The sequence below is a fragment of the Pan troglodytes genome, chromosome 19 (assembly GCF_028858775.2).
Source record: "Pan troglodytes isolate AG18354 chromosome 19, NHGRI_mPanTro3-v2.0_pri, whole genome shotgun sequence".
In the NCBI taxonomy this organism is placed as follows: domain Eukaryota; kingdom Metazoa; phylum Chordata; class Mammalia; order Primates; family Hominidae; genus Pan; species Pan troglodytes.
Window position 1 is genome coordinate 55,171,633 of NC_072417.2, and position 18,593 is coordinate 55,190,225.

Below are 18,593 nucleotides of genomic sequence, written 5' to 3' on the forward strand. Positions count from 1 at the left end.
AACCGAATTGCTAAGCTAAGGGTGCAGCAGTCAGGAGAGCTAACCCCTAGTTAAGTGGCTCCTCTTTTAATTTAGATTCTCATCTAGTATATGGCATGGATAATCCAAATGCAGCAAAACAGTCAATTATAGGAAAGAATGCTGATTTCATTTTATTTTTTTATTTTGTTTAGAACAAGTTAAAGATGATAGAAGTAAAACTTTAAACAAAATAAATGTAACGGACCAAAGAATGATTCATGGGAATTGGGCTTTGCTCTGAAACATGGGCAGTGAGTATTTACAGGCAGAAAAAGGCTGAAGAATGCAGAAACAAAGAACACAAAGTGGATTGGTTTTTTCAAAGTTACTTGCCTTGTGAAGGTTAAAGTAGGGGGACTTCCTTATCAGGCAGGCTAAAACTGGCTGTTCGGAGATGTGGCTATTATCTCCCTCTCGCTCCTGATTTCTTGGAAGGTCAGATAACAATGTAGTTTTGGCTTGGTGGCCTGGAACTTCACCGCGAGTAACTCCATTTTGGTTTGGTCTACTGGGGCCTAGTGCAGGAACTTACTTCAAACCAATGACCTCCTATAAATTTTATTTAACAGAGATCATAAGTTTATGAGCCGGTAACTTACTATAGCATTCATTTCTAATTTATAGTTAAAACACATCCTGTTATTTATTTTTTTCACATAATTGTTGAAATCCAACACAGCTACGAATGAGTCTTAATGTTTTTAAACATTTCTTCTAGGATGTTGCCTTTCTCCCCAAGCCCCAGTTCCCTCTTGCTTGTATCTTGCACTTGGTCCTCTAGATGGCAATATACTAACATACGATGTAAATGAAACCAACGCATACTGGAGCAGCCAATTTACTTGGTTTAGTAAGAAATGATGGTTTTCCTACAAGTGGTGAGTTAGGACTAAATCCATGCATCTTATTGTGAAATTAGTCAAAATCAGTGCCAGGGAATGAATAGATGCTGAATAAATAAGTACAATATAATACCCACAATGTACCAGAGATCAAGCAAGACAGGTACCGTAGACACAGTCAGACATAAGAAGAACTATGAGTGCTATGTGTCTGCCTTCCTGATCTCGGCAAACCCTGCCATTTAACAAGTGAGGAAACTGAGGATTGGGGGATCAGTAGCTTTCCTGGGGTCATATAACTAGAGAGAGGTGAAGCCAGGACTTGTCAATGGTGAGGCTTCGATGATGAGCTTGAATTTAAGATATGTCAGATTTGAAGCCAATGGAGCATATCAAATTAGCAAAGTGCAGTGGAAACCTGGAACTCAACCTCAGGATTAGGCCAAAGGTATACATTTAAGAGGCATCTTTGTAGAGCAGAGTTGAAGCTGTAACAATGTAGGAGTGGTCTACAGCAACTGTGTCTGTTAAAGAGCTGATAACTGAAGTGTAATTCCCAAAGACCAAGGTGATATGGCAGCGGGTAAAGGGCATACGCAGTGCAGACAAACATGAGTTTAAATCCTGGCTTCATACTTACTTGCTGTGTTGGTCATGGGCATTTAACCTCTTAAATATCATGAGATACTTAATCTCTTTGACTCTTTGCAATAACCCTGTGAGGGAGATACTACCACCATTTTACAGATGAGGAAACTGAGGGTTAGAGAATGTAGGAGTTGACCCAAGGTCATGGTGCATCTAGTACATGATGGATCCAAGGTTCCTATCTGGACAGTCTGCCTTAGGCTTACAGTGCTAAGCACCACATGCAGTTTCCCTAATCATACACCTTAGGACACCACCTTTGTATGTGGGTCTCGTGCCAGAGATGAACGTGGGTGCATGCACACGTGTGCATGCACACACACACACACACGGAGAGAGATTTATTTCAAGGAGTTGGCTTACACAGTTGTGGGAACTGACAAATCCAAATTCTGTAGGGCAGGCCAGCAGGCTGGAACTCTCAAGCAGGAGCTGATGTTGCAATCTTGAGGTCAACTTTCTACTTCCTCAGGAAAATCTTAGTTTTGTTCATAAGGCCTTTAACTGACTGGCTGAGACATTCCCACACAGTAAAAGAGCAACCTGTTTTACTCAATGTTAACAGATTGTAGATGTTAGCCACATCTATAAAATAGCTTCAAAGCAAACAACACCTACATTAGTGTTTGATTAAATAACCCAGTACTAGCCAAGCTGACACAAAAAATTAACCATCACACGCTTCCAGCTGTCTGTAAACGCTATGACAGCAGGAAGCCTATCTTTGTCATTCGCCTTCCCATTGTCAGTGCATGACCCAGTGCCGGGCACCTAATGGCACTCAATAAACATTTATTGGGCATGTGCCCGTCTTTTAACAGTGTAGGTGAAAGCCATTGTATACATGCTGTTTTCAACTGCTGACCTGTGCTAGGTACAGATTTTCAGTGTGTTCAACTCACACATTACTTTCTCTGGGGCTCCCTGGATGGAGCAGTGGAAGGACTGATCTCAAAGCAGGAGACAGAGACACCTCCTTCCTGGAGATCTGGCCTGGCCAACTGGGTAGTTTTCCTTTTCAGAAGATGAAGCAACTGATGGTCATTGCCAGAAGCCAGGAGGAGGGCTGCCACTGCCAAGAGCCAAGTGGTGGTCCTGGCAGGACACTGCTCATGCGCTGTGTCTGTTCTTAGGTTTCAGCTGGCATCTGTTTCCAGCTCTTGGTGCTATTTGCAACCTTGTATCTTAGGATGAAGGCATAAAGGTTTTCAAGCAGCAAAACCTTCCAGGGTTAGATAAGAGTGTTTCACTGTGGATCTGTGAGCACCTATAGCCACTGTGTGCATCCCTCTGGGACCCCAGCAGCTGCTTCTGAGAAAACAGAGGGATGGAGAAGAGGACGCCACCCAGATGGTGGAAACATCTATCAAAAGTTAGGATGTCCTCTGGAAAGCCTCTTTGGGTGTCTGATTTCATATCTCCTTCCTCATCAGAGAATGGCGTCGCCTCCTATTTGATGAGAATTTAAACACATCTAGAACATGTGCTTACCTTTTCCTATCTCCTGTCTCTGGGATCACATCATACTGCCTCCAAGAATCCTGTCCTTAACCCCCTTCCTTAGAATTTACAGCATAGCCTGGAAACAACCAAGCATTCATCTTTATTCTAAAGTACCTAGAACAGAGCTGGATCTGTGACAGATGCTCAAAGGCTGTTTAATCAAACAGGAAAAACTCATATTTGGAGTAGGGAGTAGGGGGAGGCAAAATGGTACTCTCAATGAATTATAATATTTTAAAATTTGTCGATAGAGAATATAAAACAAACCAGAGAAGCATAAAGGAAGGTCATGCTAATTTTCATGAGGTATTTTCTAACTCCAGGAACAAAATGGTGAAAGGGCATTCTAAGTCAAAGGAATTTATCATGTAAAGACGGGAGTAACACACACACACACACACACACACACACACCCACTCTGCCACAACCACAAGAAACACTTTGTTGTTCTTCAAATGCACCAAGCTCTCTTCAGCAGTGTTTTGTAGTGCGTATAGGGCATCTTTGAAATATTCTGGATATTTAACCTTGTCTTCTTGGCATGTTAAAAATATCTTCTGGAGGCTGGGCGTGGTGGCTCACGCCTGTAATCCCAGCGCTTTGGGAGGCCGAGGCGGGCGGATCATGAGGTCAGGAGATCGAGACCATCCTGGCTAACACGGTGAAACCCCATCTCTACTAAAAATACAAAAAATTAGCCAGGCGTGGTGGCGGGCGCCTGTAGTCCCAGCTACTTGGGAGACTGAGGCAGGAGAATGGCATGAACCTGGGAGGCGGAGCTGGCAGTGAGCCGAGATTGCGCCACTGCACTCTAGCCTGGGCAACAGAGTGAGACTCTGTCTCAAAAAAAAAAAAAAAAAAATCTTCCAGCCAGGTGCAGTGCTCATGCCTGTAATCTCAGCACTTTGGGAGGCCAAAGGGGGTGGATCACCTGAGGTCAAGAGTTCAAGACTAGCCTGGCCAACATGGTGAAACCCGTCTCTACAAAAATACAAAAATTAGCTGGGCATGGTGGCGGGTGCCTGTAATCCCAGCTACTTGGGAGGCTGAGGTGGGAGAATCGCTTGAACCTGGGAGGCAGAGGTTGCAGTGAGCCAAGATTGTGCCACTGCACTCCAGCCTGGCAACAGAGCGAGACTCTGTCTCAAAAAGAAAAAAAAAAGAAAAAAAAGGCCTGGCGAGGTGGCTCATTCCTGTAATCCTAGAACTTTGGGAGGCCGAGGTGGGTGGACTGCCTGAGCTCAGGCATTCAAGACCAGTCTGGGCAACACAGTGAAACCCCATCTCTATTAAAATACAAAAAATTAGCCGGGTGGCATGCACCTGTAGTCCTAGCTACTCGGGAGGCTGAGGCAGGAGAATCACTTGAACCCGGGAGGCAGAAGTTGCAGTGAGCCGAGATCGCACCACTGCACTCCAGCCTGGGCGACAGAGCGAGACTACGTCTCCAAAAAAAAAAAAATCTGCTCTATAACTTCACTTTTAACATTGTTTAGGGAGTTTTTTGTTTGTTTGGTTTGTTCTTTTTAGAGGGAATCTCGCTCTGGTGGTGCACAGGTGTGTACCACCATGCCTGGCTGATTTGTGTATATTTGTAGAGATGGGGTTTCACCATGTTGGTCAGGCTGGTCTGGAACTCCTGACCTCAGGTGATCTTCCCACCTTGGCCTCCCATTGTGCTGGGATTACAGGTGTGAGCCACAGTGCTTGGCCAGGAGTGTTTTGACTTATATAAGTTTTTTTAAAAATGTAGCCAAACTTACCAACTTTTATGACTTCTCTTTTCAATATTCATTGAAAACACTCTTTATCAATGTAATAATGATATGCTACATTTTCTTTTAAAGTTATAAAATGCTTTTCATATTTATCTTTTAAAATTATCTAGAATTTATCTTGGCATATAGACTGAAGTAGGGATCTCATTTTATCTTTCCCCATGTAGACAGCCAGTTGTATCAGCACCCTGTATTGAATAATCCAGATTTTCCTCACTGATTTGTGATGCCATTCTGTCAAATACCAAGTTCCTGGTGTGAATAGGTCTATTTTTTCCTTATTTATGTATAGGGGTACTTTGTGTTTTCTGAATGCTAATTCTTTGCCACTGATATATATTGTGAATGTCTTATCTCACTTTGAATTTCTCATGAATAGCAGCTCAATTAAAATTATCAATCTTTTATAGTTTCTGTTTTATGTTTCATATTTGTGAATTTCCTTCTTACCATAAGAACATAAAGATATTCTCCTATATAGTCTCTTAAATGTTTCATAAGTTATGTCTTTAAGCCTCCTCAAATTGATTTTTTTGGTATGGTGTGAGGTAGAATCTGTAGTAATTTGTATTATTTGCTCACAATTCTTTCCTTCCTGCCTGTGCCATGATTCATTTTGGGCAGAATATACTCCACTTCCCCACTGTCTTTTAGCTTAACCACGTGACTTGTTTTGGTGATTAGAATGTGAGCAGATATAATGTATGTCCCACCCAATAAGAAACTTTAAATGTGTGGTTTGATTTACTCTCGTGTATTCCTTACCTGCAACATGAGAAGTGCATGCCCCGGGTGGCCACACTCCTTCAGCTTGGGTCAGAGAATGAGAGACATGTGGAGTAGACCTGATCTGACCTCTGTGTGACTTATAGACCTCTGTGTGACAAATATATGTTTGTCGTTATATGTTACTGAGATGTGGAAGTTGTTTGCTGCACAGCAAAATTGCAGCAACATGGCTAACACAGAATCACATTTCTTTTTATTTCCCATGTGGCTAACCAATTACTGAAATATCTGTCCTTTTCACATTACTCTCCAATGCCAACTCCATCATAAACTAAGTTTCTCTATATACGTGGTTCTCTTTCATGCTTCTCTTTTCAGTTACATTTCTCTATTTGAATATCCCTATACCAATACCCACTAACTTAATTAGTAGAGATTATAATAATTTTTTTTTTTTTTGAGACGGAGTCTCGCTCTGTCGCCCAGGCTGGAGTGCAGTGGCGTAATCTCAGCTCACTGCAAGCTCCGCCTCCTGGGCTCACGACATTCTCCTGCCTCAGCCTCCCAGGTAGCTGGAACTGCAGGCGCCCACCACCACGCCTGGCCAATTTTTTTGTATGTTTAGTAGAGATGGGGTTTCACCATGTTAGCAGGATGGTCTTGATCTCCTGATCTTGTGATCTGCCTGCCTCGACCTCCCAAACTGCTGGGATTACAGGTGTGAGCCACCGCACCTGGCCAGATTATAATAATTTTATAATCAACTTGTTAAGTACCAAAAAAGCTCTGCTAGAATTTTGATCATAACTCCATTGAAACCGTGTATCAAGTGGGGGGAATTCTCATCTTTGTAATATTGAATCTTCTGATCCATGAACATTGTATGTCTCTTAAGTCCTTGATTTCTTTAAGTAAAGTTTTTATAATTTTCTCTATAGAGGTCTTTTCTATTTGTGGTTAGCTTTATTTTTGGGTACTTTACATTTTCTGTTGCTATCATTAGTAGTATTTTATGCCATCACATTTTTTTAAAGGTTCATTTTAAATGTATATACTTTAGGATTTTTGTGTAGATATTTTGGGATTTTTATCTAGACAAACATGCAAACTGCAAATGATGACAGATTTTTTTTCCTTCATTTCCAATCTTCATGTTTTTTTATGCGTTACTGCTTTCACGAGGAACTCCAGTATAATTTTGTAAGGACATGGTGGTATCAAGCACCCTTGCTTGCCCCCAGTGTTAAGGGGAACATTTATAATATCACAGTTAATGGTAAAATGTTGAAAGCTTTGTTTGAACATGTGTGGATGTCCACTTTCAGCCATAATGTGATAACAAGAACCAGACTTATCCTCCCACTGTGAGTAACTAGAAAGTGGACAAGATACATAAAATAACTTATTTCAGGGAGTACATGATTGTGATCCCTGGGAAAATGGACATAAGTGAAAAGAACCCTATAATTGCCTTGGCTTTCTACCTGGAGGCAATTTCTGACAATAGGATAAGGGAGGAGGAATCTAAATAGAGCCTGAAATCCTCTCTGAGTTGAGAAGATGAAAGATGACCCAAAAAAGGGAACCCAGAGGACGTTAGGTGATCTGAAACCATGTCATCTGGAAAATAGTTAGAAGTCCTGGGCTGTTTAACTGGCAGTAGGGAAGACTGAGGGGCAATATGAAAACTGTCTTTAGAGATTAGAAAAGCTGTCATGTTGAGCAGGGGGTTTTTGTGTTCTGTATGGCCCTGAAAGACAGAGTTTAGGACAGCTGGATGGAAATGAGAGAAAGAGGATTTTGGTGAAATCCAAGGAAACACTTTCTAGCAATCATGGTTGATCAGGCTGGAGTGGGCAGCCTTCCTCAGCTGGCGGATGAAGGCACTGAGCAAGCATGCTGGGTTGTTGCTGAAGGAGCTTCTGTAGTGGCAAGTGACCAAGCTAAATGGCATCCAGGGTCCCTTTTACTCTTAAAGTTTTTCATAGTTTGGTTTGCATAGCTTGGCCTCCATAAAAGGCAGCTGTTAACCAAATGACAGTACTTTTTGTTTGTTTGTTTGAGACGGAGTCTCGCTCTGTTGCCCCAGCTGGAGTGCAGTGGCGCGATCTCGGCTCACTGCAAGCTCCGCCTCCTGGGTTCATGCCATTCTCCTGCCTCAGCCTCCCAAGTAGTTGGGACTACAGGTGCCCGCCACCACGCCCAGCTAATTTTTTAGTAGATACAGGGCTTCACCATGTTAGCCAGGATGGTCTGGATGTTCTGACCTCATGATCCACCCACCTCGGCCTCCCAAAGTGGTGGGATTACAGGTGTGAGCCACTGTGCCTGGCCACCAACTGACAGTACTTTTAAGGCACGTTGAGAAAAATGAGTCCTTGAAGACCCCAACCTTTAAAAAACTGAGTAGACAGGGTTTTAAAAGAGAATTTTCCCCATGCTTAACACGCAATTTGTGTGTGTGTGTGTGTGTGTGTGTGTGTGTGTGTATATATTTATTTATTTGAGATGGGGTCTTACTCTGTCACCTGGGCTGGAATGCAGTGGCATGATCATGGGTCACTGCAGCCTCGAACTCCTGGGCTCAAATGATCCTCCTGCCTCACCCTTCCAAAGCTCTGGGATTACACTCAGCAGCCACCATGCTTGGCTTGTATTTATATTTTTGTTTGGCTTCTCACCTCTGTGTGTCTTTTCTTGAAGGCAGGGACCATGTCATATACATGTTTTCATGTTCTAGTATGGTAGTATGTGGATACCAGGTGCTTCTTCAATACCTAAGTGAATGAAAGATGTATTAGTCTGTTTTCACACTGCTATAAAAAACCACCTGAGACTGGGTAATTTATAAAGAGAAGAGGTGTAGTGGACAGTTCTGCATGGCTGGGGAGGCCTCAGGAAACTTATAGTCATGGTGGTAGGTGAAGGGAAAGCAAGGCACGTTTAACATGATGGCAGGAGAGCGAGAGAGAGTGGGGAACTGCGACACACCTTTCAACCATCAAATCTTGTGAGAACTCACTCACTGTCACAAGAACAGTATGGGGAAACCACTCCCATGATCCAATCACCCGCACCAGGTCCCCCCTCGACACGTGGGGATTACAATTTAAGATGAGATTTGAGATTTGAGTGAGGTCACAGAGCCAAACCATATCACAAGGTGACTTGGCCTGAGGAAGGGTTGGAAAACCTTCATCTAGTGTTCTCCTCTCCCTCTTGTATCCTGGGCAGACATCACTAGTCAACCATGGAGCTCTTCTCTACTGAGCCCAGTGGAGCTCTTCTCTACTGAGCCCAGTCTTAGCCATGGAATTCTTTGGAAAACACAGATTCTCGACAATCACTTTTAATTAATTACAGTTAGCACAGACACTGTCTGTTTGTCATCCCGGAGCTAAAGGAATGCTTAGGATTCTCTAAGGCACAGTGACAACCTGTCCTAGTCACAGTCTACTTTGCTGACCAGCTGCTGAGAGCCCAGCTGTCATCTGCTTTCCAGATGTAGGAGTTACATGGGTATTGCTGGCATGCTGATGGTTCAGCTGAGTGCCAAGGGGGACATTTTGGGCCCCTGAATGCTAGGGACGCCTTCTGGATGATGCACATGAAAAGCTTTTTAGCTTGGATGTGCCGTTGATACAATACGTAGCATTGCAACCATATAGGGTAGGGTTTGGGACACAATCACATCTCTGAACCCCCTTATATTTGGGTAGATCTTGATGCTGTATTGGCTTCACCTCCTGACTCTTAGTGCCTGTTGGGTTCTCTGTGACAGGCTGTGAACATTCTTTTTTTTTTTTGAGATGGAGTCTTGATCTGTCACCTAGGCTGCAGTGCAGTGATGTGATCTTGGCTGACTGCAACCTCTGCCTCTTGGGTTCAAGTGATTCTCCTGCTTCAGCCTCCCAAGTAGCTGGGACTACAGGCGCGTGCCACCACACCCAGCTAATTTTTTTTTGTATTTTTAGTAGAGACAGGGTTTCACAGTGTTAGCTAGGATGGCCTCGATCTCCTGACCTCATGATCCTCCCGCCTCAGCCTCCCAAAGTACTGGGATTACAGGTGTGAGCCACCGCGTCTGGCTGAGGCTGGGAAAATTCTTGAGTGAGAATTCTCTTATGGTGCAGTGGGAAGAGAATGGGCATGAGACTCAGCCCTTCTGAGCTCACCTTCTGTTTCTGCCACCTGCCAGCTGTGTAGTCATCTGGATGTTACTTCCTTTATCGGATGTGGCTTCCTCCTGTTTAGGGTGGGATGGCAACATCCACCTCAAACCATTGTTTGGAGGTTTAATGAGACAACCTAGGTAATGTGTCAAGCACGTGATGGATATAAACAATTCCTAGCACCCATATAGGTCGACTGTGCACCATGTGCTACTCCAAGCCCTCTACATATATTAACTCATTTAATGCTCATAACAACTTGATGAGGTGGATGATAGAAGTATCACCCTTATTGGATAAGATGAGGAAACTGAGGCGTGGAGTAGCTAATTCTACTCAGGGAGGGTCAGACAGCTAATACTTGGTAAAGACAAGATGCAGATCATAGAAGTCTGTGCTCCTAACTACTGTGCACCTGTTAGAGATCAGTACCCATTTCTCTGCCTAACTATTGATGCATATTTATTGACCACCTTCCCCCTGAAAGAAACTGTGTTAGATGCTGGGAGGATACACATATTAGTAAGGTACATTTAGGACTGAATGAACAGGGCTATGAAATTGAGTGGGACATAGTCCCAGGCCACAGAAAGCTTATTATCAGTTGGGGGGTGACAGGGAGGCGGAAAGGGTAGACAGCCAAGTAGTCCACAAAAAGGCATGTCCCATGGAAATGACTGGTGTGCATTATCCTGCCAGGAATCTCTGTGGGTAAATTATTAAATAGACACTCTCTTTTATAAAGCAGCCTCTTTTGGGTTGGCTCAGCAAGAGTACTGACTGATGGGGGGCTTGCCCACCACTTGAATAGATATGATCGAGTTTCTGAGCTTGCACACCTAGGGTGAGATGCCATGCCTGTGCTTTTCCCAGACAGCACACACTGTGGGATGCCCTGCTGAAGTAGGGCAGACAAGCAGGATCTTCTAGTCTCTTGTAGCCAGGGCCTCTCTCCTGAAGTTTATGCCCAGGTCTGTGATACACCTGCTGGATGTTCATACTTGGGATGTGTGGCCATCACCTCAAACACAGTCTTTCTGGAATCAAACCCACCATAATATTGCTAACTCTTAAGGGATGAATTGTCCACCCCCACCCCCAAATTCATATGTTGAATTCCTAACCCCACATTACTTTTCAAGGTGACTGTATTTGGAGACAGGACCTTTAAAGACATGATTAAGATAAAATGAGGTCATATGGGTAGGCCTTAATTCAGTCTGACTGGTGTTCCATAAGAAGAGGATATTAGGACACAGACACACACAGAGGAAGGACCGTGTGAAGACGAACGGGGAAGATGCCGTCCACAAGCCAAGGAGAGAGGCCTTAGAGGAAACCAGCCCTGCTGACACCTTGATCTTGGGCTTCCAGTCTCCAGAACTGTGAGTAACACATTTCTGTTGTTTAATCCACCCAGTCTAAGGAACTTTGTTATGACAGCCTGAGCTGACTAATGTACTAACCATCTCTTCCTGCTCCCCGTTACATCCGTTACCAAGTCCCCTAGATTTCCTTCACAACCAACACCTGTATTTCTTCTCCATTCTTGCTGTTGCCTCCTGGCTGTGCACTGCGGCAGGTGGCCTTTGGCCTCGCTGTGTGTATTAGTCTGTTCTCTCATTGCTCTAAAGACATACCTGAGACTGGGTAATTTACAAAGAAAAGAGGTTTAATTGGCTCATAGTTCTGCAGGCTGTACAGGAAGCATGAGAACATCTGCTTCTGGGGAGGCCTCAGGGAGCTTTTACTCATGGCAGAAGGCAAAGGGGGAGCACGCGTCTTACCTGGCAGGAGAAGGACAGAGAGAGTGGGTGGAGGTGCCACACACTTTTAAAATAACCAGATCTTATGGTAACTCCATCAGGAGAACAGCACTAGGGGGTGGTGCTAAACCATTCATGAGAAGCCACCCCCATGATCCAATCACCTGACACCAGGCCCCACCTCCAGCATTAGGGATTACATTTCAACATGAGACAGGCAGGGACACAGATCCAAACTCTATCACTGTGCCCATCATTCATTCATCTTGCTCAGGTCTGCAATCCACCCAGAAGACATTTGGAGACCCTAGGGCAAGGGAAGGGCGTGGTGAAAGCTGGGATTTAGGATCATTAGGGTCTCCATTCCTTGGGTGTGGTGTTCAGAGACTTGTCCTCTATCACCTGGCCTTCCTGGGTTCTGATTCTCCACTAATAAAAACAATTTATAACGATACCCATATTCGCACTCTCCTCTGAATCCAAAGTACTTTTTCAGCATGAAAATCGTATCTCGTGTAGTTCATTTTTCATTGCTCATGTCTCAGGCTCCCAACTGGGCCTATATGTTTCCCGAGTGGAGGCAGGATTCCCCTCTGAGGGGTTAATTCCCCAACAGCGCCTGGCCTGGTGCCTGGTTCACATGGGTGCTTGTCTTAGGTCAGGTCCTCAGGAGCAGACGCTTACATGAGGATTCCTTCACAAATGATTTATTTCTGGTTCCATGAGAGTAAAGTTGAGTTGGGGGAGCATCAGGTAGGAGGGTGTAATTTTAGGTTAAGTTCCAAGGGGTTCCAGGCTAAGTTCTGGATTACACAGGGGGACTCTGGAGTGTACGTTATACCTTTGCACGTTTTTCCTTTGTCCCTGGGACTCAGGGAGCAGGGCTTTCTTGCTCTCACATCTGTCAGTCATCAACTCAGGGCCACGCCCACTGTGGATATGGGCACCCTAGCCACTTCCGGCTTGTGTATTCTGGCAGCTGTGTTTCCGGTACCCCAAAGACAATCCTCAAAAAAGGAGTTGCACTTCTGGGCTGTTGGAAACCTAAAGCACACTGAAGCTGGGGAAAGATGCCCCTAACCTGTAAAAGGGATCCGCGGGGATCTGGGTGGCACACTCATGGTGTTTGCCACAGCCATGTGCACTTCCCTGTTGTCTCATCCTCCAGAGAAGGGGCTCAGGTTGGATCCCATTGTTCAGTTTCACACCTGTGTTGTCCTCTGTGGCTTTTTGTTTCATGTGTATTTCCTGTAAGTAGCCCTTGTAACAGGAGAGGTCTCAAGTGCTGAGTAGAGTGAACCCTTTTTGACATGGCAAGATTTTGTATTATTTTATGTGTTTAATCTTTGACCCCAATCGTTTACATTGTAGAACTCTCTCTGTTTTACCAGTTTTGCCATAAATTGCCTACGTTATACTCTGCCACACTGATGTCAGCTTGCCTATTTCCCTGACCTTTGGAATTTTGTGCTCCTTATTTCCATTTTTTTCCTTTCTTTCATGCTGTTTGTTTTCTATCACATACAGTTTAGCCTTTTTGTCATTCTTAAAAGTAATAAATAAATGCCAGAGCATGCACACGCTTCTTTAACCAAGTAAATAAATCAGAAAGCTATATAGGTCTTACAAACATTTTAACATGCAGTACTAAGTTGAAAAGAGGTAATGTGTTTAATGTTACAACAGAAATCCTAAGATTCATTTTTAAAGATTGAGTGTCTGTTTAGAAACATTTCCTGTTCTTTTGAAGTGTCTCTACTTACTTGTCGTTTGATTTGTTTAAGCCACACAGGCTATGGTATTTTGTTATGTCCCAGCTGAGGCAGGACAGTTGAAAAGGCTGCTCCAACTCGAAAGAAGATTCTTAGCTTTAAAAAGTATGTTTGCTGCCGGATTGATGGGCCATATTCACCTTGAAAGTCCAGCCTCTGCTCCTAAGCAAGTAGCCCAGAGTAAATAGCTGCACCCCATGAACGGTGATAAGAACGTTCTCTTGGAAGCGTGCGGAGGATGCTTCTCAATGCTGTGGTTTTTTGGTTAGTGACAGGCCCTGGGTCTCTGGGCCTCCCTCACCGTCCGCCCCTGCATTCAGAGCATGCTTGAGAAAATCATGGAAAGCACTTTCTACATCCAGCTTCTTCTGCCCTATGCTGAGATTCAGACAGTGGCTTTACTTCACTGCCTTTTCTATGTTTCTGTGTTATTTTAATGTGAATTAGGGAAAGGTTGCATGGAGCCGGTGGGGTGGTGATAGTTAGGGACTCAGGTATCCATTTTACTGGATGTTTCAGACTGTTTACAGATCTGCTGCTCATGTCTTGCTGGGGAAAGCCAGGCAATGCCAAGAGCTAAGCATTTGGCGGATACTAACCTCCTGGTTGAAAAGAACCCTTTGTCCTACTATTTGATGCTGTGAAAGAGAATCCTCAAACTGTCAGAAAGAAAAGAGAAAGCATTTTACCTCTTTGCTTTTTAGATTGCTTGAGAGATTTAAAGTTATAAATCTTGGTCCCTTGCTATCGACGCTAGGACTGGACAGCCCTTCAACCATGATGTTCAATCCCCCATCTCAGGCTGGAGCTTCCTCTATACTTATCAATTCCAGTTGTGAAAATCTAAATAAAGAAAACGGATAACTGTTTTAAAGAAGAAATACTCAATTGTTTTCACATAGAAAGTTTTTTAAAGCCTGGTTTAAAATTCAGTCCACTTTCAGGATATTTTTAGTCTCTTGAGAATGTTCCAGATCGCTGACTCAGTAAGCCCAGGCTCTTAAAAATGCATGTTTTTAAACTCCACAATGTGACATTGTCTAAGCTCCTTGCCATTTGAGTCTGACCGTATATTCTGAAGTCTGCCTTGGCTTCCTAAGGACTGTTCCTGGCCTTCTGGAGCCCCCAATACTCCCCCACTCAAATCTGATGATGGGGCAAGTTCCTCGCATAGTACAAAGAGAAGGGGCCCAGGAGTGGCATGCAAAAGAACAGAAAGTTACTGTGTTTATGGCCGTCAGAACCAAAAGTGCTTCTGAGAGAATGAAATCTAGCATCCTAGCTTTCTAGAAGAAGAAATTAAAGCCCAGGGAGGAGAGGGGATTTGCCTAAGGTCCTACATAGCCCATCTGTGAAATGTCCTCAGCCTTCCCAAGCAGGGGGACTCCATGGGGATGGATGGGTCATCTCCCTTTTGATTTGACGTAGTCCTTAATCAGCCATCTTTCTTTGGTCCAGTTAGGTTTGGTCATGGTGGTAGGACTGACTTGCTTGAAATACAATGGCTGCTTTGGGAGTTGGTAACTTAATATTTCCTGATCTGAACTATATATCTGTAATAAAGATGTATCAATGATCTTCTATCGGCTATTTAAAATTTACACATATATATATATGATGTTCGTGAAGCCAGCAATATGCAAAGCAGAGAGCATGGCTTCTAGTAGTTTGGGGATTGTGGCAACAGAGATTGCTTTCCACTTGGGGACTGGATTTCACCAGATGGGACAACAGACTCTCCTTTCTTATGAACCTTCGAACATTGCAGGGATTGTTTGAGTGTTGTCATAGTTACTGGTATTGGTGAATTCCCCCTGTAGACTTGTCCCCTTTGTGTCTTCTTATGGAAGGTACTTTTGGGATCCCAGGGTGATATGGAGAGAGTTAGAGCCTGGTCTTGCCAGAAGGACTTTAGATCTCATGATTTCTTGCTCACGAGATAAAGCCTGGATTAAAGAAGACAACTCTGGCAAAGATTTTACAAATGAAACCTGTCATCCTGGCTTACAGTGTCTTTCCCAGTCTCTACCTAACCCCATCCACTTCAACATCAGAGCAACCCACATCCCAAGAAAGACAGAAGAGGAGGCCTCTGTGGTTTGTCTTTCTTGGTCCTTCCAATAACCATGTAAATCAGTGGTTCTCAAGTGTGGTCCCAGGACAAGCAGCCTTCACCATTCCCTGGGAGTTATTAAAAGTGCAAATCATGCTGCCCCACTCAGATCTACTGAATCAGCAGCTGTGGAGATGAGACCCAGCAGCCTGTGTTTCAACAAGTTGTCCAGGTGATTTTTGAGAAGAGCTGTTCTAAATACCCACTAATTAAACCATAATTTCCAATTCCTTGAATCTTCCTGGCACTTCTGTAATTAATTTCTCTGCAAGTAAACATTAAAACTATCAGATTACTTAATTTTACATATTAGATATCAAAAATAATATGAAACTATCATGAGATCATATCACATTAGATATTGAAAGTATCCAGTATTTTTCCAGAGTCACGAAACACAATTGAAAGGAAAAAAAATATAACAGTGGTATTCTTGAGCCATTGAGTGGGGACAAGGAAGCCCATTCCATAAACTTGGGGACATTCTGATTGAAGGAAGTATAAGGACTGGAACAATTCTTGAATTAGAACAAAAAGAACTGGGAAAATGGAACCAATTAAGAAATCATCTCTTTCAGTTTCTTAACCATGCAGAAACCTAAAATTGTAGGGCTCCCAGAAACTCTATTAGTACTTTAAATTTCTTAATGATTCAAATTCTTTAGGACCTAAAACCAGTTGTTTGGATTCCTAGAAACGGCAGTAACTTTTAGGATGCTGCTCTATTATTGAATTACAATTAAGCCTTCCAGTGGGGCAAAATTGATGCCTTTAAGATCAGGGACTCTGTCTTTATTATGGTGACACATGGGAGTGAAATAGAGCCCTTGTTCTTGATGGCACTGAGCACTTTCACTTCTGTAATGTCATTGTTTGCTCATAATAACCTCTCACATTTGTCTGGCTCTGTGGTTTTTAAAGCTCTTTGAATTTAGTCTTGTATTTTATTTTCATAAAACCTCTCTACTGTAAACCGGGTACCTGTGATTAACATTTATGATCCTGTTTCCCTAGCTATGAAATGCAGGAAGGGGCTTGTCTAAGGTCCCATGACCTGTGGGTGGCTGCCTCTTCCATTATCTTTTTTTTTTTTTTTTTTTTGAGACGGAATCTGGCCCTGTCACCCAGGCTGGAGTGCAATGGTGCAATCTCAGCTCACTGCAACCTCTGCCTCCCGGATTCAAACGATTCTCCTGCCTCAGCCTCCTAAGTAGCTGGGATTACAGGCACCTGCCACCACGCCTAACTAATTTTTGTATTTTTAGTAGAGATGGAGTTTCACCATATTGGCCAGGCTGGTCTCGAACTCTTGACCTCGTGATCTGCCCTCCTTGGCCTCCCAACGTGCTGGGATTACAGGCATGAGCCACTGCACCCGGCCCCATTATCTTTTTAAAAATAAAAAGGGCCAGTGATAACTGCTTTTCTGTTTGTTTAAGAAAATACATGAATATGTATAAAAGCACTGACATGTTGCTAGAACTTGGTAAATGGTAGTTATTATTATCCTATTGTCTCATTTAATATGGGTAATCATAGAGGAATTAGTGGCTTTTTGGTGACATACAGGCCATTGCAGAGTTGGAACTGTGACTAAGGTAACTGGGCTCTTAGCCAGCTGTTTTCACCAGCCGTGTATAAGCATTCCCTTTTCTCCCCAGACTGGCCAGCGTCTGGTATTTTTTGACTTAATAGTAGCCATTCTGACTGGTGTGAGATGGTATCTCATAGGTTTTGACTTGCATCTCTCTGATAATTAGTGATGGTGAACATTTTCTCATGTTTATTGGCCGCTTGTAAGTCTTGTGTTGATAAGTGTCTGTTCGTGTCCTTTGCCCACTTTTTATGTGGTTGTTTGCTTATTTCTTGTTGATTTGTTTGTTAGCTCAAGTCTTAGTCCCTCGGGTCTCACCATCATCTTCCTCCAGCCCAGGTCTCTTCTCTACTTCCTCCTCTGGAACTCCTCACTAGAACCCCGAAAAAAGCAAACAGAAACATTTCCTGAATGCTTGCTGCAAATCAAACACAATTCTAGACATGGGTGATGCAGAGACACAGGCCAGCTGGCCACCACATGTCATTCATTCTAAGTAGCACTTTTGCTGTTTTTTAAAAAAAGTCAACGTCTCCGAAATCAGGGTATGTCTTACCACTCATAGCCCATTGGCAGGTTCTTTTCTTTTTTAGAGGTACTTGAAACAATGATTCATTTTACAACCATGGCATCTTAGGTTTGTTGAAATATAATAGTTTATCCCTTCAAGGAACTTACAGTCTGCCTTCAAGGTGAGGCAAGAGCACAGTAAGAGCTAAGTGAGAGCATGCCGTGTGAGCCAGGGAAGGAGCACTTCCTTCTAACCTGGAGCATCAGAGGGGTCTCCCTGATAGGGGAGGATCTGAACTAGAGCTTGAAGGATGAGTGGATTTTTCTGTATTTTTCCCTTGTTCTGTCGCTCAGGCTGGAGTGCAGTGGCACAATCATGGCTCACTGCAGCCTCCATCTCTTAGGCTCAAGCGATTCTCTCACCTTGGCCTCCCAAATTGCTGGAACTACAGGTGTGAACCACTGTGCCCAACCAGATGAGTGGAATTTTAATAGGCAGAGGAAGGATGGAAGGGCATTTTACAGTCAGGGATCTGTATAAGCAAAGACCAAGAAACTCGCAAAGGTGCAGCTGGTAGGAACCACCACTTGGAAAGAAGGTGCAGTCAGCGCTGATATTCAGCACTCCTGGCTGTCAACTTTCTAAAGTATTTCCTGACTAGTTGTAGCCAGCAGCTGCTTCAGGCCTCCCAAGTGCATCCTGTCCCCTGGGCTGTCCCCCTACCACCTCCCCTTGGTCCAGCAACTAAGGGGTTTATGTGGGCTGAACCCAGAGCCTCCAGGTCCTTCTGACTGGTTGGTTGGTGCCAGGCGCCTCCCTCTGTTAGAGGTTGTGCATATTACTCTGGTTGGAGAACAACCCTGGGAGCTGATATAGCAAGAAAACCTCCCTGAAACCAGATCAGAGAATGACAGACAGGCGCTGTGGGCCAGGACTTTGGCCACCAAATCTTTAAAATTGTGCCCTTCCACATTTTCTCATGCATCCTCAGTTAATGCATATTTATTTACTAATGTAAACAGCTATTACTGTGCCTTCATGTAAATCTAAAACATACCCCAAAATAGAAGTTAAAAAATGAGATAAATAAAAACTGAAGTCAGAACATTTTCTGTCCCCAGTGCAGTGACTCATCGGGGTCTTT

At 43.7% G+C, this 18,593-nt stretch overlaps 1 protein-coding gene across 12 annotated transcripts in view; it reads left to right on the forward strand.

The window, feature by feature from the left end:
- CDRT4 (CMT1A duplicated region transcript 4) overlaps nucleotides 1-18,593 on the forward strand; it is a 126,555-nt gene that overhangs the window by 35,131 nt on the left and 72,831 nt on the right. For 5 of the 12 annotated variants that reach the window (XM_063798995.1, XM_063798994.1, XM_063798998.1 and 2 more), the window contains one exon: nucleotides 10,836-11,078. The exons of the other annotated variants lie outside the window; for them this stretch is intronic. The gene's annotated coding sequence lies outside the window, so the exon portion shown is untranslated. The remainder of the gene's footprint in view (nucleotides 1-10,835; nucleotides 11,079-18,593) is intronic. 12 annotated transcript variants of the gene reach the window in all.